Source organism: Canis lupus, chromosome 7, assembly GCF_048164855.1.
Source record: "Canis lupus baileyi chromosome 7, mCanLup2.hap1, whole genome shotgun sequence".
NCBI classification, from domain to species: Eukaryota; Metazoa; Chordata; class Mammalia; order Carnivora; family Canidae; genus Canis; species Canis lupus.
The window spans coordinates 17,337,994-17,360,202 of NC_132844.1; the positions used below are offsets into that span (position 1 = coordinate 17,337,994).

General features: G+C 38.2%; 1 protein-coding gene across 2 annotated transcripts in view; it reads left to right on the forward strand.

Moving 5' to 3' along the window:
* GPR63 (G protein-coupled receptor 63) overlaps positions 1–22,209 on the forward strand; it is a 49,649-nt gene that overhangs the window by 20,548 nt on the left and 6,892 nt on the right. The window contains exon 1 of one of the 2 annotated variants that reach the window (XM_072832019.1): positions 19,514–20,617. The exons of the other annotated variant lie outside the window; for it this stretch is intronic. The gene's annotated coding sequence lies outside the window, so the exon portion shown is untranslated. Of the gene's footprint in view, positions 1–19,513; positions 20,618–22,209 lie in introns of those variants that run through there. 2 annotated transcript variants of the gene reach the window in all.

A 22,209-nucleotide genomic window follows, 5' to 3' on the forward strand; every position in this document is an offset into this window, starting at 1 on the left:
CGTGAAGTTTGGTTCAGATCCTTTGCTCATTTCTCAACTGGATGTGTTTGTGCAGTTTTTCTTAAAAATTTACCAGTTTGGGGAGGCCTGGGTAGCTCAGTCAGTTAAACGTCTGCATTTAGCTCAGGTCACGATCCCTGGGTCCTGGCATCGAGCCTCACAGGGGCAGGGAGTCTGCTTCTCCCTCTCCCTGTTACTCCCCCTGCTTGTGTTCTCTTGCTCTCTCTCTGTCACATAAATAAATGAAATCTTAAAAATAAGTTATCAGCATGAAAATATGTATAGATATTCAGGGTATGAGTCTTTTGTCAATTATGTGATTGCAAATGCCTTCTTTTTGACTTGCCTTTTCATTTTCATAATGATGCCTTCTGGCCAACTTATCAATCTTTTCTTCATAGCTCAGGCTTTTGATGTCCCATTTGTGTCTCAAAAAATAAACTTCATTTGGAAACTTAATTAAGAAACCTAAACTTGAGCTAATTAGGTTGGCGTTTGGCTGTTCTGAGAGCTCTTCGATTTCCCGTCCATGCCCAGTCCAAGAATGAAGTCCTTTGGAAGTCCTTCTGACCACCTGACCCTCCTGTGAGCCCTGAACACAGCTTCCAGCGCTGGACACTGGTACACACTGTGCCCTGCTCAGCTTCTCAGCCTCCCAGCTGCCTCTCTTACCCAACTTGAAGCTTCTCAGCTGCTGTTAAGCCTTTCAGCTGCCACTTTTCAGCTGCCTTGAGAAAAACCTCTGAGCTGACATTTCAACACTGGCTCATACCTCAAGGGAAAAGTCTCATTGGAGGCAAAGCTGCATCACATTTCCATGCTTCCTTCTGTCTGAGGTCTTGACCTCTCAAGTTCTCCTTGCTTTGGTAGCTCTTAGATGCTTCAGAAAAGTTTTTAAAACACCTATCCAGCCTTTTCAGTTGTTCTTGGTGGGAACATTGGTCTGCCACAAGCTTGTCTATCTTTGCCAGGAAAGGAAGTCCCTGGGAGTATTTTTAAGGTTGTTGAGAGAGCATGCTGAAATACTGTAAGGTTGCATTTCCACTGGTGGAGTATCAGTTTCCTAGGACTCTTTCCATCTTTTTTAAACCTTTGAAAATTTGTTAGGCAAAAGATAACACTCTTTTTTTTTTTTTTTTTTTTTTTTTTTTGATAACACTCTTTTTTTATTTTAATTAAAATTTTTATTTTAGTGAAACTGAGCACTGTTTGAAATGCTGGTTGATTTTTTTTGTTGTTTTTTTGCATCTTCTGTTTATGAGTTATCTTTTTAATCTCCATTATTTCTCATCCATTTAAAAAGAATTTAAAATTTATTAAGTTTTAAATTTCAATTCCAGTAGAGTTAGCATAGTGTTATGTTAGTTTCACGTGTAAGTATAGTGATTTAGCAATTCTGTACATTGCTCGGGACTCATAAGTACTCTTAATTCCTTTCACCTGTTTCTCCAATCCTCCCACCCACCCCCACTCTTGTCATTGATCTCAAGAATTCATGCATCTGAAGATAAAGGGTTATTGCCTTAATGGACTTAATAATTGGCCTTTCTATTGTTCTTTATAATGTTTCAACACTTTAGAAAGCAAGGATTCTATCTCCTTTACTTTTGTATTCTTTCTTGGTATCTGGTGCACAGAACAGCCCATATTAACGTGATATATTAAGCAGTCATGTAGAAATAGGAGACAGGAGCTCTGGAAGATTGTTTTCTGTGTCATGCTGTGTTCAGTGATTAATCATGAAAAATTTCTTTAGTTCTTGTTTTTTATTATTTCATCTAGGAGTATGGCCTCAAGTCTAGGTCATGAGGTATCCCATTTTTGAGTCCTTTTTCACATCCATCTAAATCCCTAACTTAGGATCAAATTTTCCTTTGTGATACACCGCATTCCCTGGGGATAAGTATTTCTACAGAAACCTCCACAGACGTAAAAGGGAGGGGAGTAAATGTCTTACCTTCCAATCACATGAAGTTAAGTTAATGTCATTCCTGGAAGTGTATAAATGCTGAATGGCAACCTTACCAGTTGCATTTTGGAAGAGTCTAAGGGTAAGGCAGTTTTAGACTGCATAGTTCTGAAGCGTGCCCATAAAAATTTTAAAAATTTAAAGCATTCTCCATTCACATAGTTTACCCAACTCTAACCAAGTATTTGGATTCCAAGAAATCATCCAGTTTAATTTTTAATCAACATTTTGAAAGCAGTGTCTGAGGATAAGGGATAGTGAAATTTTCCTTATCATGTCAGGGTTACTTTGGCTTTTTTAACTGTGAAGTTAGGATTTTACTCCTTGCTTTAGTTACTGCTCTCCCCCTCCACCTTTTTTTTTTTTTTTTTTTTTTGGCCATTTCATCAATTCTATGTAAAACATAGTGTCTGCTCTCATGCTGCCTCTGGCCCCCAAGGGATGGTGTTCTGAAGAAAAATTGAAGCCTTTGGGGAAGGCTGGTCTAAAAATAAAATCCTCAAGGTATCAGCCCAGCAGCATAGGTCAGATCTAAGGACAGCATTTTTAACATCACAAATTGCTGTATCACATGGAATAAAAGTCTCTTTCTTTTTCCTTGGGTGGTGAGGGAGGCAGCAAAGCATTTTATAAAGAGCAGGAACTTTGGAGCTGGGGTGCCCTGGGTTCCAATTCCAGCTCTCACACTGTTTGTGTGATTGGAGGCATGTTGAGCTCTGAGCCTCTGTTTATTTATCATCAAAATGGGAAAATAAGGGGCACCCGGGTGGCTCAGTGATTGAACAACTGCCTTCATCTCGGCATGATCCTGGGGTCCTGGGATCGAGTCCTGCACTGGGCTTCCCGCGAGGAGACTGCTTCTTTCTATGCCTATGTATCTGCCTCTCTCTCTCTCTGTGTCTGTCATGAATAAATAAATAAAATCTTTAAAAAAATGGGAAAATAACTTCTATCTTTGGGGTGGTTTGTCAGGATTAATGTATGTGAAGGTCTGATACATGGTGGGTGTTTAAGGAATGGTAGCTATAATTGCACTCCTTAAATTCTTTCCCTGGTTCTAGAATAAAGACTTTTTTTCCTCCCTGATGGGATGATGATTCACAGACTAGAGCCAGGTTACGCAGATGCTAATCCTAAAGCTGCTCTTCCTGAGCTGTGTGACCTTGGGCAAGTTGCCTGGTTTGTAGCTCAACTTCCTCCTCTGTCAATGAGGACAATTATGATGTCCACCTTCTGGGGTTGTTAATTATATTAATATTTGTGAAGTTACAGAATAGTTTTTTGGCTAATATATCAGCACTGGTTAAGTGTGTAATGTATAGAAGTAAACAAAGTCGACATTAATTGGTGTTCGTTATTAGTAAAGGTAACAGGATGAGAGATGGGGCTAGAGACAGCATTGCTGAGTGATAAATGATGGCCTGCAGGTCAGGGCAGCAGGCGCAAACAAATTTTGTGGGATAAAAATCGACAACTCTGAAGCTGGCACAGATTCACATGGCTGCTGCAGATCCATAGGAATATCATAGCGGTGGAGATACTTACTTTTAGCTCACTCCGATGACAACCTGCAGAGAAATGTTCTCACAAGAGTGGTTTCTGCTATGTTCTCCACTGTCAGGAAAGAGACCAAAAGGAGAAGGAAATGTGACTTGGGCAGACAGTATTTCCGTGCAATGCTCCAGAACACCAAATACTTTCCTTTGGTTGAAAAAGAAATATATAAATATGTATATATATAAGTTGCCATATATATATATAAAATACATTTTTATATTATTATGTTTCAGATAGAAGGTTGGAGGTTGAACAAGTCTGTGGATTATTTTCTGAGTACCACTGGATATCACTGTGTAAAAAATGTTTTTTTTTTTAATTTACTTTGAATTAGCATAATTAATATCAGAGTTGTCTTCTTTTTCATTGAATTTTTATAATAATTTTATTTTATATCCTACATTTGAGCTAGTGCCAGTCTTCACATAAGGCTTTGTTTTAATACAAATTGAGTATCTGGTTGATTTATGCAGATGCTCATATGTTTGCCATCCTTAATTCATGCTTATATTTAAAAAAAAACAAAACATAGCTACTGCCCAGAGATGTCAAAGAATAGAAGACATCTTTTTTTTTTTTTTTAAAGACTTTATTTGAGAGAGAGCAAGTGAGCAACAGAGAGAGAGAGCACACAAGCAAGAGGGGGAGAAGAGGCAGAGGGAGAACCAGACTCCCAGCTGAGCAGGGAGCAGTGTGAGATCATGACCTGAGCCAGCGGCAGACACTTAACTGACCGAGCCACCCAGGTGTACCCCAACAGAAGATATCTTAAAGGTAAAACAAACTTGTAGGGGAAACTCAAGAATGTACATGTCTATAAAATGAGAAATGAAACATTTTTTTATGGCAGAGTGATTTTTCTATCTCAAATTTTACAGAAATTTTTAAAAAAAGAAAGAATAAACACAGATGGGTTCAGTAATTTCTTAAGCATGAGTATTGAGAATACTTTTACCCCTGAGGATTTTTGAAAAGTTCATCACTTTTTGTTTTCTGCAAGCTTCCATTGGCCATAATAGGTTTTTTAAGAGAAAGAATCATGGTGCTAAGTGCAATGAATGGAGTAAGTAAAATGAATAGTTAGGTTGTGCCCCACACTTGCATTGGTTTTCCTCTGCCTGCAACCCTACTGTGTGGAATACAGCAGCCTATCATTTTACACCTGAATTGAAAACTAGATTCTTTCTTTAAGATTTTATTTATTCACGAGAGAGGCAGAGGCTCCTTCAGGGAGCCTGATGCAGGACTCTATCCCAGGATCTTAGGATCACAACCTGAGATGAAGGCAGACGCTCAATCCCTGAGCCACACAGGTTCCCCGAAAACCAGATTCTTCTTTTCTCAAGAAGTTGAGGGAACTGCTGCCTGGTGGAGATTCGGCGCTGAGAAGGGCAGTGCATATACCCCAAACAAAGCCCTTGTCTTCTTGGTGTTTGAAGGCCCATCCCCTGTTTACCTTAAAATGAAGTCAGTCTTTTGACAAATTCAGGATTTCCACACACAGGACTGTCTGCCACCGGCCAGCAGAAAAGCAGAGGGAAACCACATCAGTCATAGAGGAAAAAGTCACCATGCCCTTTACTCAGAAATATGCATTAAATGTAGGAAAAGAAACAGCAGTGATAGCATAAACAGAGCAGATGTTCCTAGGAGAAGCAGAGCTGAATTAAGGAATTGAGGAGAGTACATAAGAGAAAACTTGAAGTATGTTTTAAGATGACCTCTGAAAAGTAACAGGATGCAGGAAAATGGGAACAGTTAAAGAATAAGGGTGAACTTTTGAAAATCAGATATTTGTTTGCTGAAATTAAAATAGTGCTATGGACAATTTGAAAGATGACTGTAAGGGAATCTCCTAGCATACAGTGCAAAAAGAGAGGCGGCAAACTTGCAAGTAGGGCAAAGAGATAGGCTCAGTCCAGTTGGTCCAGCATCTACATACTTAGGATTCCAAAAGATATGACAGAGTCAATGAAGAGTTGAAAAGATCAAATTAATAATAGGAACTTCTTTTGTGCTCTGAGACACAATCTGAATCTTCAGATTCAGAGGGCTCAGCAAAGTGGATGAAGACAACTTCAAGTTTAGACAAATTTTTATGAAATTGAAGACTGCTAAGTGTAAAGAAAAGATCCTCAAAGCTTCTAGAGAGAGAAGTGAGGTTGTCAAATCCTCATTAGTCTTGAGCACTTACTTCTCTGAGACACTTTAGCCCCATCTCATACTTTTCCTATCCCAGACCTGGGGTCAGCCACCCTTCTAAGGAGCCTTGGTTTCTTTTCATGGTCAGTGGTGTTTGGAAACCAAGACTTGAATATGCTCATTGTGTCTAGAGTATGGTGGCTTCTAGACATTTCAGTGGCTAGAACTAGGTGGGAAGGGGAAATAAATATATAAATGCTTTATCCTATGTTACATACACAAAATAATTTTATCAAATAGCAGTATTACTATTAACAACAATTATGCTAATTAAAGTCCAGAGTTTCTTTGCAGATTTTTTTTTGTCCTTAGAATATAGGATGTTCTTTTTTTTTTTTTTTTCAAGATTTTATTTATTCATTAGAGAGAAAGAGTGAGCACGAGCCAGGGGGAGTGGCAGAGGGAGAGGGAGAAGCAGACTCCCTGCTCATCAGGGAGTCCGAAACAGGGGCTGGATCCCAGGATCTGGAAATCATGACCTGAGCTGAAGGCAGACACTTAACCATCTGAGCCACTGAGACACCCTTGAATATTGGGTGCTTTAAGGGCATACAATAGGGTACTATGTTCAAAAGATAAATTCTTTCTTCAGTGTGATTATCAATTTGGCATATAGATTTCAGGTTCATTTATTTTTTGTGTATTAAATTTTGAGACTTTACCTATTTACCCCTTTAATGTTTTTTGAATATATAAAATGCTTAAATGGTTCAAAAGTCAAAACTGTATAAAAATATGTTCACAGAGGCTTTACTAACATCTCTATTTTTCCATCTCAGGATCTTGTTAAAATGCAGGTTCTCAGTAGATCTGGGGCCTGATGTTCTGCATTTCTAACAAGCCAGCAGGTGATGCAGATGCTGCTGGTCCACAGACTGCCCTTTGAGTAGCAAGTTCCTATGTAATATTACAGATTTGCCTATTTTTCATTAGGTATTTCATGTACAAGGCACAGGATAGCAAATGACTTTATATTAAGAAGTCTTATCCTTTGAATCACATCAAAGAGTATGAGTGAAATGATGGAGGTAGAAGAAGACACAGGAGAAGAGGGAGGAAAGAGGAGCAGAGAGCCAGTGTTATGGAGAAGACCTTCCCAGAGCATCAGCAGCTTGTAGTAGAAGAAATAGCAGCGGTGGTGAGGGTGGAGGCTGAAGATACTTTGAGCAAGAGGAGCAATCAAAAGCAGTGCTGGGGCGGTGGAGGCTGGAGCTGAATAGCCAGCTACCTTCTCTTCACTGCTTTAGCCTATGAAAGGCCACAGTGAGAACCTCCTTGAAATGCATCCCCTGGTGTGGGCTTCAGGAAATACAGTTCACTAACTCCTGAGGACAACCATCTGCCCTACTAAGGAAAGCAAACCATTCCAAACCTGTCTTTCTGCAGTCTTTTGGGAGCTCTCCAGATGTACAGTAGGAGAACAACCATGAAGCTGGGTCCTTCAGCCCCATGTCCTACATATCTGATCTGCATCTTGAACAACATGGAAGCATAACTAAAGAGGCTAGGAAAGTGAATAGAACTTGTCAAAATAGGTCGAAAAGATGGTGAAATTCATTCGCTAACCTCAGTTTAGCTGGGTTACTCAGCTCCAATGAATGATTCTTATAGGCTGAGGTTTTACTATATTAGAATTTCATTGAGGCATGGCTTTGTGTTCTCTTTCAGCTGCATTGAAATTATTCCATGGGGTTCAATTTGATTATTTTTACTCTCTCGTAGAAATAATAAAAACACATTAAAAATTCAGGAAGAAAAGGAAAAGTCCACATTCCTACCACAATTTACATATTATACAGCATTTGGGTGATTATTTCCCTTGAGAGAGAGAGAGAGAGACAGTTATAAGTATACTATAGAAGCACTATTACATCCCGCTTTTATGATTTCACTTTATAAGCAATTCTCCATGTTTTTAAAGTCTTCATAAATAACACTTAAAGTGACTGAATCATGTCTTATTAAGTTAACTAGGTCTCTAAATATTCATCATTTAGATTAAAAGATCCTTAAAGAGTTGTCAGCATTTGAAATATATGGAAATGGGATGTAAAAGTAGATGATTAAGAAAAGGAAATGTTCTTTTCTTTTTTGTCTTTTTTGGTACCTTCTTTTCTCTAAGTGTAAAATTATCTCTAAATCTTGGAAAATGTGAGATAGTTTTATTACTTTATTAGAGGGTTTCATAGAAATGGTTATTTTACTTGGTGGGTCGTTGTATGTAACACAGTGTATTTAACCCAAAAGAATCCCAAATCACTTTTTAAAATCAGTTTGCTCTCACCACCTGGCCTTAGTTAAAAGCTTGACAAAACTTCCTAACAAGTCCTAACAAATGACTTGCTTTTGGGGAGATACTGTCACTGTAACACATTAAAGGTGTGCATAGAGTAAAGCTGGAGTGCAGAGAGAGAAAGTACTTAGGCCAACTTGCAGCCTTGAGAAGGATTTCTGGAGAGAATGATTTCTTAAAGGATGTGTAAGAGTGTATATGAATGACCTAACTGAAATGTGAAAGGCCCTCTAGGTTGAGGAACTAGCAGGCATCATGGGCCCATTCCCAGAATAGTCACTGCATGAAGATGGAGTGCTTGGTAGTCACATGACTGCCTCCATGGCCCAGAAACCCTGTCTTTATCAGATGATGGACAAAGAGGCACTAGTCAGAAACAACAATAAAAACAGCAAAAAAGAAAAACAAGTGGGCATATTATAATTTGGGAGAGCAGAGGGAGGATGCTTTTCTTAACTACTCACACATCCTTCAGAAATTCTGATACAATTTTTTGAGTGACCATCCTAACATATTCCCTTGTCCTCTGAACTCTTATGAATATATTGGATCCCTCAGGTTTTTTGAAAAGAGGGGGGAAAAAAAGGTTGACCACCATTGCTGTAGTTGAGCCCATTAAGTATTTAAATGATTAGTATTGTGATTTTTAAAATATTATTCATCTGGCCACAGTTGGTCATGAATTTAAAAAGGGAGGACAACATCCACATAAAAAGCTGCACAGCAAAGGAAACAATCAACAAAACTAAATGGCAACCTACAGAATGGGAGAAGATATTTACAAATGATATAGCCAACGAGGGATCCCTGGGTGGCGCAGCGGTTTGGCGCCTGCCTTTGGCCCAGGGCGCGATCCTGGAGACCCGGGATCGAATCCCACGTCGGGCTCCCGGTGCATGGAGCCTGCTTCTCCCTCTGCCTGTGTCTCTGTGCCTCTCTCTCTCTCTGTGACTATCATAAATAAATAAAAATTTAAAAAAAAAGAACAAAAAAAAAAAGATATAGCCAACGAGGGGTTAGTACCCAAAATATATAAAGAACTTAGATAAATCAACACAACCCCCCCCCCACAAATTATCCAGTTAAAAATGGGCAGAAGACATGAATGTACATTTCTCCAAAGAAGACATACAGATGGCCAACAGGCACATGAAAAGATGCTCAACATTGCTCATCATCGGGGAAATGCAAATCAAAACCGCTATAAGATGTCAACTCACACCTGTCAGAATGGCTAAGATAAAAAGCACAAGAAACAACAGGTGTTGGTGAGGATGCAGAGAAAAAGAAACCCTCTTATATTGGTGGGAATACAAACTGTGCAGCTGTTCCAGAAAACAATATGGAGGTTCCTCAAAAAATTAAAAATAGAACTACTTTATGATCCAGTAATCGCACTACTGGGTATTTACCCAAAGAATGTGAAAACACTAATTCGAAAGGATTTATGTACCCCTGTATTTATTGCAGCACTGTTTATAAGAACCAAATTATAGAAGCAGCCAAAGTGTCCATCAATAGATGAATGGATAAAGAAGATGTGGTGTGTATAATATATATATTAGAGTATTATTCAGCCATAAAAAAATGAAAGCTTGCCATTTGCAAGCTTGGATGGATCTAGATCCTGAATGGATCTAGAAAGTATAATGCTAAGTGAAATAAGCCAGTCAGAGAAAGACAAATACTATATGATTTCATTTATATATGGGATTTAAGAAACAAATGAGCAAAGTGGAAAAAAAAGGAACAAAGCAAAAAACAGATTCTTAACTATAAAGAACAAACTGATGGTTACCAGAGGGGAGGTGGGTACAAGGGTAGGTGAGATAGGAGAAGAGGATTAAGAATATACTTCTCTTGATGAGCACTGACTAATATGTAAAATTGTTGAATCGCTGTGTTGTAGAACTGAAATTAATATAACACTATGCTAACTACGCTGAAATTAAAATATAAAGGGAGAACAAACCAGAGGCAGAGAGACCATTTAGTCTGCTCCTACCTGGACTGAAGACATGGCATGGGGGGTAAAGAGGAGAGAAAACAGTTAAAGAACTACTTGGGAGGGGGGTGGAATTGGCAGGTAGACTGATTTGGTGTGCTGGTAGAAGGATGAGAAGAAATGGTATTTGACTCCCAGGTTTTGAGTTGAAGTAAAAGGATGATGAGATTATTAACTACAATTAGGAAGAAAAGTAGTGGCAATAGTATCATTTTAGGTTAGTTTCTCTTTTTTCAGTGCTTTTGTGTTTTTTAGCTGGGATGTCCTAGACATCATAGCCTGAGGCAAAGCTAACATAATAGAAGGCTATATGGGCGAGTGCAATCCCAGGGTGGTGAGAGTGAGGGGATAGGAAGGTGGACAGACAGGAAAGAAAAGCAAATGGTGTGTTACTGATCTGGCTACAACTTCAAGTGAGTCTTCTAGACTTTAAAGAACTCACCCTAGGCCTGGTGGTCATTCAGGGGCAGAGCATACATATCTTGTATGTCTCCCAGGCTGAAGTTTACCCCATGGAGGTATTGTTTTACTTCACCCTTAGATTGGGGTTAAGGGGTTACTCTGGGAAGCTGGTAGGAAGCAGATCCCATGCCCTACAAGGTGGTAAGTAATATGAGTCAAGGAGTGGTTGGAGGAGCTGGTATCTCTGATTTCTTTAGGGTCAGATTTGGGCAAACAGCTGAGGTCCAAGGATTTATGGAGGTATAGGTGGCAGGGGCAGGAATGAAGATAGAGAAGCATGCAGACGGAGGCCGAAGCACTTCCCCAACTACCCTCAACCCTATTCTTTTTCCCTAGCTTCCTGTTTAAAGTCTGAGAGTTTTATCATGCTCTGAGTTTTACTATTTTATTTTTAGTACTCCTCGGGTTTTAATCTTAGATTCATATTCTTCTAGTTTATGGACCTAATACCCTCATTCACATAATTTCTAGACTATAAGTTTAATATAATTGTGTTCTTCTATTTTTTCTTGTCTTAGTCTGTTTGGGCTACTAACAAAATACCACTTGGGGGGGGTGCCTTCTTTCTCAGTTCTAGAGGCTGGAAATCCAAGATTAGGGTGCCAGCATGGTTGAGTTGGGGGGCCTTTTCCAGATTGCAGATTGCTGATTTCTCACTGTATACTCTCATTGGCCTCTTTTAAAGGGTATGAATCCCATTCATGAGGGCTCCACCATCATGACCCAATCATTTCCCAAAGACCCCACCTACTAATATTATCACATTGGACCATTAGGTTTTCAACATTTGAATTTTTGGAGGGGACACAAACATTCAGACTATAGCAACCCTCTGGCTCATTAGCTAGAGGACAGAAAGACTTCCTTAAGGATCAGATTCCAGTAGGTACATGATTTTGTCTCTTGTATTCCTATGCTAATCTCTGTAGCTAGCTTCCAAAATAGACAAGATACACCAAATCTTTCAGTAAAGAACTCTAAAGGCAATGCTTTAGAATAGACTCTTTTTTAAAGGATGTCATAAACGGGGCATAAAAGGAGACATTGCTTTATGAATATGATGTCAGAATTTTTTAAGTTAATGACTCAGTAGCGTTTTATTGAATGTATACTATATGAGAGGCTCTTAACTGAGTTTAAGGATTCAGTGCTCACCAAGAAATGTCACATCTCTCTTTTATGGAATTTCCAAGCTTTAACTAAGCAGCTATAGATCCAGGCAGTATGATTTAAATAGGAGTCTAGGTTCACTATTTAATAAGCCTTGGTATTTCCTTCCAAATGTTGAATTTACAGTCAAACCACCAATGTGAGAAACATTGGTGGTAGTAAATACCATATCTATGAATTGTTCAAAAATGCTGATGAAATTAAATTGGCCTGCATTTTCCCCAATAATAGGTTCAAGGCAGGTAAAGATTCTAAGTAGAACAATGACCTAATGAATGTGAGCCAAGGAATAAGAATTAGAAATAAGAGACAAAAGGAATATGAATAAAACCTGTCACCTATGGGGCTCATCGTTTTTTTCCTTCTTGTATTTCTAGAAAGGTTCCAGAAGGTTAATCTTCTATTAACCACTTAAAAAATATATTTTCCTAGTTTGTAATTATAATTAATTTACTTTTATATTAAATTCTGACCTTTTTTGCTGCTTAAATTTCAGTTTTAATTGTCATCAGAAGTCATTTAAAATAATCTCCTCTGAAACAGACCCTTGCTGACATTTAATTTCTCTGTATTTGTGGGGAGAAGTAGCATGAATGCAAATAAATCCTCATGCTTACTAATCTCATTTTTTAAATGTCCATGGAAGAACTAAATGTTCCTTTGAACATTAGTGAGAAAAAATCCTTTTTTGTAGTGAATATTCTGGTTGGAATTAGAAATATATTGGGAATGGAACAGTATTATAAATAGAACACTGCTTATAGTTCATATTTAAAATGTGCACACAGCATTTTTTCCCTTTCTCTTTATTGCATATGGGTTTTAAGTTAGATATACCTTGAAAATATGTGAAATTTTGATTCAGTAATGATTTTTTTCTTTATAAAAATACCTGTAAATAAGCCCTCCATACTCCATCCACTCCACTTGATTTTTGCATATTTTCTTTTGGTTAGTTTGTTCAAAGCTTCCTTTTACTCTCCCTACAGATAAACTAAAAAATAACAATTCAGCAATAAAAAAAAAGTAGACATTTTATAGTGGTATATAGTGGCATAAATTTATCTCTGGACTGTTCTTTTTAGTTGTAAAGCAGGTTGCCCAATGAAAATGACTGCTCTTTTTGTTTTTAATGAAATAAAGGTGAAATTTGGATTACCTCTGAGGTCAACTGCCCGGTTTTTAATTTTTGGTTCCACCTACTTCATAGCTGAAATCACGAGTATACTCCGAATATTTGTTTCCATCCTGGTGTGTTCTTTGCTTACCGCTCTTATTTTCTAATGGGAATCTCCAAATGTGTAGTCAGAGTCTAAAAAAGGCAAAGAATATGGATTTATGTATGACATACCATTCTTTCCTCTCGTTGTTTTCCATTTAATTATTTTCCTGAATTAGAGGAAAGGTAGGGGTGAAGAGCAGAAGGCTTTGGGGCCAAGTAAAATTCTCGTTTTGGCTGAGTGTGGCAAGTATCAGAGAAGTACATGGTGTGAGACCTTTTCTCTAGCATAGCCTCTGGTCCAGGATGGGAAAGAGTTGTGCAATAAGACTAGAGTTCTCCTTTCTCTTAGTTTTTCCCCCTTTCTTTTAGATTTATACTTTCTTCAAGACAGAAGCAGACAGTCTGAGTAAGGCCAATATTTCATATTCTCCCCTGTTTTTATTCAGCTCTGTCATTTATGAAGTTCCTAGAAATATTCTAATAGTCCTTTCTTAGTCTTTCTCAGTCGCTATTTACCTGTTTACTTCACTTATTAAGGAACAGAAGAGTTCTAGAGCAGTAGTTGGTTCAAACTTGAGCTCTTCAACTCTTCTCAATAGCCTGGGCTCAGTGGACTCCGGGCCAACCTTTAGAGTGAGTAATACAGTGAACTGGGACCTGGAGTGGTCAGAGGTCTCTGATGGGATCCATGAGAAGCTTGAGCCAGGTCCTGGCTAGTCTTATCTGTTGATATGGCCCACGGTCTGAATGGTTTGCTGCTCCCCTTCCTCTCCATGGGTGAAGTGTGCTATAAATGGTTATTGCATTTTAAGCATCGCTAGAGTGCACCGTTTTGTGTTGGGCCTTGTAGGTTATAAAGAAGATAGGCTATAAACTGCGTCCTCAAGGACTTTTACCCAGGAAGCAGGTGACACACTAATAAAGATCAGTATTTATTTACTGTGAAAAAAAACCTCTACAAAAATCAGAAGTAAATAAGGAAAATATATTTTGGACTCTCATTTTAACACTTGCGAGGAAATCCTTTTTTGTCATTTTGGTGTATTTTCTTCTGTTTGTTTATGTGTCTATATGTGTGTATACACAAGTACATATACACACATCTGTATACATCTGTAACAGTGGAGCTATGTTGTATGTCATTCTGCAGGTTGACTTTTTTCGCTCTGTATGATGAATAATCTCTGGTATCACTATGATAGATTAACTTAATGTTTGTGATTATTATTTTATTTTATTTTATTATTTTTTTAAATTTTTATTTATTTATGATAGTCACACACACAGAGAGAGAGAGAGAGAATGAGGCAGAGACACAGGCAGAGGGGGAAGCAGGCTCCATGCACCGGGAGCCCGACGTGGGATTCGATCCCGGGTCTTCAGGATCGCGCCCTGGGCCAAAGGCAGGCGCCAAACCGCTGCGCCACCCAGGGATCCCGTGATTATTATTTTATAATCCACTTTGAGTTATTTAATTCTCAGAACCACTCTATAGGGCAGACACTATAAGAAAAGACATTTATAGCCTTGCCTGGCTTTGGTATCAGGGCTAATGTTAGCCTCCTACATGAGTTTGGAAGTGTTCCTTTCTCTTTGGTTTTGGGGCAATTTGGGACGGATTGGTGTTAATTCTTTAAATGTCTGATAGAATTTACCAGTGAAGTCACATTCCTGGGGCAAAATATCCTGGGCTTTTATTTGCTGGGAGATTTTTGATGACTGATTCAATCTCCATGTTCATTATTGGTCTGTTCAGGTTTTCTGTTACTATATGATTCAGTCATGGTAAGTTATATGTTTCTAAGGAATTTATCCTTTTCTTCTAAGTTATCTAATTTGTTGACATGTAATTGTTGCTTCCTCATCCTTAAAATGGGAATCTTAATAATCTCATAGAATCACTGTGAAGTTCTAGAAAGCTAATGTATATTCAAAAAACTTAAGACCGTCTTTGACATTATACTTCCTAACAAAACTCAGGAGACTTTGTTCTCTTTAAGAATACCACAGATGAGGTGCCTGGGTGGCTCAGTGGCTGAGTGTCTGCCTTTGGCTTAGGTCCTGATCCCAGGATCCTGGGATCGAGTCCCACATCGGATTCCCCACCAGAAGCCTGCTTCTCCCTCTTGGTTGTGTAGCAAGGTCCCTCTGTCTTTGTCTCTGCCTCTCTCTCTCTCTCTGTGTTCTCATGAATAAATAAAGTCTTTAAAAAAAAAAAAAAGAGGGATCCCTGGATGGCGCAGCAGTTTGGCGCCTGCCTTTGGCCCAGGGCGTGATCCTGGAGACCCAGGATCGAATCCCACATCAGGCTCCCGGTGCATGGGGCCTGCTTCTCCCTCTGCCTATGTCTCTGCCTCTCTCTCTCTCTCTGTGACTATCATAAAAAAAAAAAAAATACCACAGATGAAGTTTGAGAGGATCACTGTAGCAAGAATAGGAGCTTTGGGAATCTGAGCCACTTGCTCATGTTACCCAGCTGTGCCCTTGGGACTTGCCAGGCCTGATTTCATATATACTACTTCTGTTTAAGGTTGAAGTGCTCTGTACATACCCAACTTTGTGGCTTCAGAAGGTAAGTCCACAACAAATTCATGTGGAATACTCTTGTTGCATAGCTTTGTTCTAAAATTCTAAAGGTCTATGCTGTGATGCACTTTTCGCAGCCCTGTCAGATGCTGTACAGAATTCCTGTCTGTCACAGAGACCTAAAACATCAGTGGATCTGGTCTTACAACCCAAGTGGCAGAGCAGCTGCCATGGCAGCCTGTACTTGAATGTCCCACTCAAATCTGGCAGATTTTCAAGCTACTTGATGAGGGTTAGAATAACATGCCATATAAGGTACATGATGCCTTCAAAATTTGAAAAGCCCTACTAACAGGTGGGCTTATTTTTTAATGATAGGGAAAGCCAGCTATCACCTTGGAAGAGCAATTTTGACATCTCGTAAGACTCCTAGAACATGTACAAAGATGGCAGGCCTTTGAAGTTTTGTGGGAATCTTTCCCCACCCTCTAGCACATATATATCTTACCAAGATTAGTAGAGTAGGTACTGTTTATTGTTCATTCATCATGTAATGGAAAGCATAGCATTCTGTGGAGTGGAGAGGCAGTTGAGGTCCCTGTGGACTAGATTATGACAGTGTGATGGAGAGTTGATTGCCCTGGGATAGGACAGTAGGGTGCCAGCTGGAGGCAAACTGCTCAGGTGTTCTTTGCTAACACATATAGAGGGAAAAAATAACAATTTGCCAGATCAATAGCTGTGTGCCAGATGCCAAGGAATGTGTTGATTTACTCCAGCAATGAAGTCACATCTGGTACAGCATCTGTTCTCTACAAAATCCATCTGTTTTCTATAAGGTCAGATAGGCAAGTTGAATGTGGATGTGCTAGCTATGATCACCTTCATCCTTTAAGTCCTTGGTGGTGATCCTAATTTCTGCAGTGTCTCAATGTCTGCACAAATGAAGTGTTGTTTTTGTTTGACTATTTTCATAGGTAGAGATAGCACTAGGAGTTTGTGCTTGACCTTTTTTTTTTTTTAAAGAACCATCATAGACCAAACACATCAAGGAACCAGTGAGGGAATCTTCCTGTTGCTGAGTATGTCTCTTGCAACTCCACATTTCAGAAGATAATGATGGCATGAGTTCTGGGATCAGTGGGAGTTGGAACTGAGCCCAAACTCCCATCAATCACATGATTTCCATAAGCCTCTACTCTGAATGGTGCAACATGGTACCCTTTTGGGTCTCCAGGAATGAGTGCCAGTTCAAGCCGTATTCAGCAATCCCACAAAATTCTGATTATTTCCTTTTCCCCAGTGTGTAGTCACTCTGGTAATTGGCTGCAGTTTTTTGAGGAAGACTAGGAGGAAGGTTTATAGTATAGCTTTTTGGTTGTGTAGCAAGGTCCTTTCATGGGACCTGGCTTCCTTTTACTCAAGGGACTCTAGGTCTGTGTACTGGCACAAGTCTGGGAATTGATTGAGGGGCTGCTACTTTCTATTTTATAGGCTTGATGCTTATAAGCTTCTAATTCTCTCTCTCCTACAGTCACCATGACAGACACCCACAAGATTGGGCTTTGATTTAGTTTTCAGAAACCTCATCTCTGGGGCTGTAGCAGATAGAGTTTGTTTCACAGTGGTTAATGAAGCTTTTTGGTTTTTCACTAATCCTTGAGTCTGGAAATTAAAGTTCTCAATTTACTTTTACTTTTTTCCTTCCTCCAGAAATGCAAATTCTGGGACCTACCTCAGGTTACAGAATTGGTGACTCAGGAGTTGGGATTCAGCTGTCTGTAGCTTAACAGATACTCCAGGTGATCCTTATGATTCCTCACCTTAGAGAACCACTGGGTTAGAGCATCTTCTCAGAGAAAGTTATTTTCAATGGAGAATTCTTAACTAAGACAATTAAAGGACAGAATAATTACTTATTCCAGCATACAGGGACTCAAAATTTACTTCCCTTATATTCTTCCTTTATTTTTATTTATTTTTTAAATATATTCTTCCTTTAAAAGCAGTTGGACAAACAGTTCTTGGGAAAGTAGGAAGTAAACAAAGGAAGCAGTGAAATGGGAAACAAAGGGTTTAGGAAATGCAGAAAGGAGGATTTCCAGAATGGGTGTCATAAAGGCGTGTCTCAGGCTGGCTTCATGTAGCAGACCCATGAAGTAACTGTTCCAGGGAGGGCTAGAAGAACAAAAGCTATGACTCTAAGATAAAAATGTAGTTGATAAATTTGACCTTCCAAAATAAAATACCTGTAGATATAAGATCTATCTCGTGAGCTGGTTAAAAAAAAAAAAATCATTGATGGTTATTTTTAAAAATTGAAAATAAGTAAATTATTAATTCTAGGAAATCCAAAATTTATACATGAAAGGAAAATATTCTGTTTGCATATCAGCAAATGTTAATGTCTATTGTAACTCAGATTTTCAAATAACATTTTGATAGTATGAAGGGAGGAGAAATAAGTTGGAGGTGCTATGACATCTAAACTCTCATCTATCCTAAAAGGAAGTCAATCAAGATTTAATGTATAATATTGGTAATCAAAAGTAGCAACTTCCTCAAATTATTTAGATATATAAAGAATAAGTACTTGACAAAACTTTAAAATAATTAAAAATGGCTACCTCTGAAGATGGTAATGGATTAATGAAGGGTGGTACAGGGTTCGACTGTCATTTAAAAAAGCATTTGATTATTTTAAGGGCGTCTGGTTGGTTAAGTGTCCAACTCTTGGTTTTGGTTCAGCTCATGATCTCAGGATTGTGAGATTGAGCCCTGATTTGGGCTCCGTGCCCAGGAGGGAGTCTGCTGGAGATTCTCTCTCTCCCTCTCCATTTGCCCTTCCCCTCACTTGTGTGCACATGCTGTTGTTTCTCTCAAATAAATAAAAAAAAATCTTTAAAAAATCATTTGATTATTTAAAAAATTATGCAGATATATCATACAAATAAATATTAAAATGAGTAAAGAAGAAATTCCCTGATGTCACAAAACAGTGTAAATGAATTTAATTTTCCAAATGTGTATTGGGCTTTGTGGAAAGCATAGTAGTCAGGAAACTATGAGATTCTCCTAGGAGAATATAATCTTTGCAGAGAATAAAACAAGTATCTAAAGCACTGCAGTAGCAGGTAAGACTAGAGAATACTAGAACTTCCACTGCCCATTCTAGCCACTGACACCCTAGTAGTTGTGACATTCTGGCACAGTCCAAACATAAAACACATCATGCATATCATTAACCTAGTTACCCCAGTTTCTGTATTTGTTCCTGTAGGTGCCTCAAGAAGAGGGAAATAATCATAAATCCAGTTACTTCTGCCATATGTGAGTTTTACATGTGCGCATACCTGTGGAGTGTGTTTATATACATATATGCACACATTCACACAGAATTTTCAGTTTTTCTTATTTGGAAAATGTAGTAAGAGTTTCCAACAAATGACCAGTAAAGATGAGTCTAGATTAGATTTAACATCAGGACTGTTATGCAGATATTATCAAACTAAGCTGATTTTCTAGTGCTGATGTTTCTACTGTCCCATTTCCTTTGGAAATGCAAATTTTATTTTGTTTTTTGGAAATGTAAATTTTGGCTATAAAACTTTTATTTAGTCTTCTATAAAATTCAAATGAAACTTCAGGTCACAATAGTATTTGATGAAAAGTCCTGGGAGGAAAGAATCTTTTAACATAGTTATTATGAGCATTCAAAGCACTGCTTTGGTTATTAGGCTTTTCAGTAAGAAAAGGAAGAAGGCCAGAGAACATTTACATTTATGTTATGGTGAGCCTGGAGTACAGTGAATGAGGAATACTATATAGATACAAGGGCAAAGATGTTATTAAGTCCATGCATGCGATGTTCCTTGATATAAATTCTGATTCTTTTCCTTAATGTTTAATTACAAAATTGCCTTTGCTTTAATTCCTTTGAAGAACTTTATCAGGGAAATTGACCATTTATATTTAATAGGCACCGAGAAGCTAATTAGAAGCTCTGTGTGCTTGGATTGGGCTTGATAGTGGGTGGGCTTTAGTAAACAAGATGATTGGGCACCAAGCTAGCATTTTTCTTGGGGTACCATCAAATGTTGAATCTAGAAACTTTTCCTCTAGGGCTTTTTAGTTACTGGAGCATATGAACATTTTAGTCCTGCCTGAGTAGCATATGCCAGGCTGCTGGCACCTTGGAAGCAGTGTAGAGAAGGCTAGATTCTCATGTGGAATGTGTAGACATTCAGTCACTCTCCCTGTTTTCAGCTTTGCACTCATAGTCTCACGTTGATGCTTCTCAGATTCAGTTGTGCCACAGACTTGGGCTGTGGGATAATAGCTCAAGGAATGGGAAGTGTGTGCTTTCATGTGGTTGCACAGAAGAGGGGAGACTGGGATGTGGAGTGGGGTTCTAGGGGCTCTGGAGATAGATTTTCAGGCAGTTTAACAGTTTTTTTGTGCCACCTATGCCACTTTCTGTGGTAACGGGTACTTTCCAATGCAGAGCTGCTCCACAAGGTGTGTCAGCTTCTTCTAAGCGTATTTCCCTGGGAATATTGAGGATATAGTTCTCTGTTCTGTTCGGTTCTGTTCAGTCAGCTACTGCATTGCCATCTGCTTTTTGTCTTATGACACTTTAAAAAAATCCTTATCTGTTAATGCATTTTTCATTCATACCTTTTGTCCTTTGGGGTTGTAGATTTTGTTTAAAAAATCCCTTTCTTTCATTTCAGTGTGATTTTGAGATGCAGGGTCTATGGTCAGTCTGTCCTTTAACCACAGATCTAAACCATTTGTTCATTGCTGTCTCTCTCGTGCCTGGCACATACTAGGTACTTAAACATTTGGTGAATGAATAACAGAATGAATTAAGGTAGATGTTTTTATAGTAATGGGGGGGGCTTTGATGACAGAAAAATATGACTATATGTTTATATAGCAATCTAAAAAGCATCTTTTAAATTGTGGTTTTTGTTTTTGTTCCTCAACATGGGTGAGGAAATCAAATGTCTCAAAGTGTGGCCATTAACAAAACGAAAAGCCTGCTGGATGGGAGAAGATATTTACAAATCGTGTATCTGATAAGGAGTTAATATCCAAAATTTATAAAGAACTCATACAATTCAATAGCAGAAAACCAAACAATCCTAATAAAAAGTGGGCAGAAGATCTGAAGACATTTTCCCAAAAAAGACATAAGATGGCCAACAGGTAAATGAAAATATGCTCAACATCACCTATCAGGGAGATGCAAATCAAAACCGGTGAGATAATACCTCATACCTCTTAGAATGGCTATTATAAAAAAGACAAAAAATAAGTATTGGTGAGGATGTGGAGAAAAAGAAACCGTCATGCACTGTTGGTGGAAATCTAAATTGGTGCAGCCACTATAGAAACAGTGTGGAAATTCCTCAAAAAATTAAAAATAGAACTGCCATATATTTAGCAGTTCCACTCTTGGGTATTTATCTGAAGAAAACAAAAACATTAATTCAGAAAGATAGAAGCACCTCAATGTTCATTGCAGCATTGTTTATAATAGCTAAGGTATGGAAACAACTTAAATGTTTAATGCATGAAATGATAAATGAATGGATGCATGAATGGATAAAGAAATTGTGGTATGTATACATAATGGAATATTCATAAAAAGAATGCAGTCTTGTCATTTACAACAACATGGATGGACCTTGAGGGCATCGTGCTAAGAAAAACAAGTAAGACAAAGACAAGTACTGTATGATCTTATATGTGGAATCTAGAACAAACAAACAAAAACCAAGAAAAACCCCAACTCACAGATAAAAGCGAATAAGAGATTGGCGATAGCCAGAGGCAGGGGAGGGTGGAAGTGGGTGAAATTAGTGAAGCGGGTCCAAAGGTACAAACTTCCAGAAGCCATGGGGATATAATGTATAGTATGGGGACTATAGTTAGTAATACTGAATTGCATATATGAAAGTTGCTAAGAGAGTAGATCTTAAAAATTCTCATCACAAGAAAAAAGATTTTTTAAATTGTGATGATAGATGTGATAGATGTTAACTAGGTTTATTGTGGTGATCGTTTCTCAATATATCCAAATATCAAATATGTTGTACAAATGAAACTAAATTAAAGTTCCATGTCAATTATACCTTAGTGAGAAAAAAATAAATATAAAGCTGTTTCTTCATTACTTTGGAATGGAGATGTGTTTGTTTTAGTTGGTCAGGCACAATTATAGCTGTTGCATTAGGCTTAAGATACACATTGCCTATTTATAATTTCTCTTTAGAGGAAGACTTGTATTGAAACTGATTTGTGTAGCAAGCATGGTCTTTATTCCTATTTGTATGTATGCTTAAGTAATTTTATATATGTATTTATATTTCTTATATTTAGGTACCGTTAAAGAGACTTATGGTGATTAATGTTGTAAACCTTTCCAGCTACCACTGCTTCCTACCCATTGGACCTTTGTGGTTAATAAAATTTGAGAGTTGCTGGATTAGTGTGGCTTCTTGTTCAAGTATATTTTGCATTTCAAAGTGAATATGTGAAGATGGATAAAATCTAATAGGGACAGAGAACTTAAGCTATAAAAATGAGAATAAATAGTAAAATTAATATTTTGAACAAACAGATTAGTATTCTCCTTGTTCATAAAGGCAGCCCTGGACAATGAAGAGGGGATTGTGGAGAGACACAAGTATGGTAGAGAGCCTGTGATTTGGCTATAGTGCTGGATCTTGAAGGGTCTTGCATATGGAATGCCTCCCTTCATACCCCAAGAAATGAATAAGTGAACTTTCTGCATT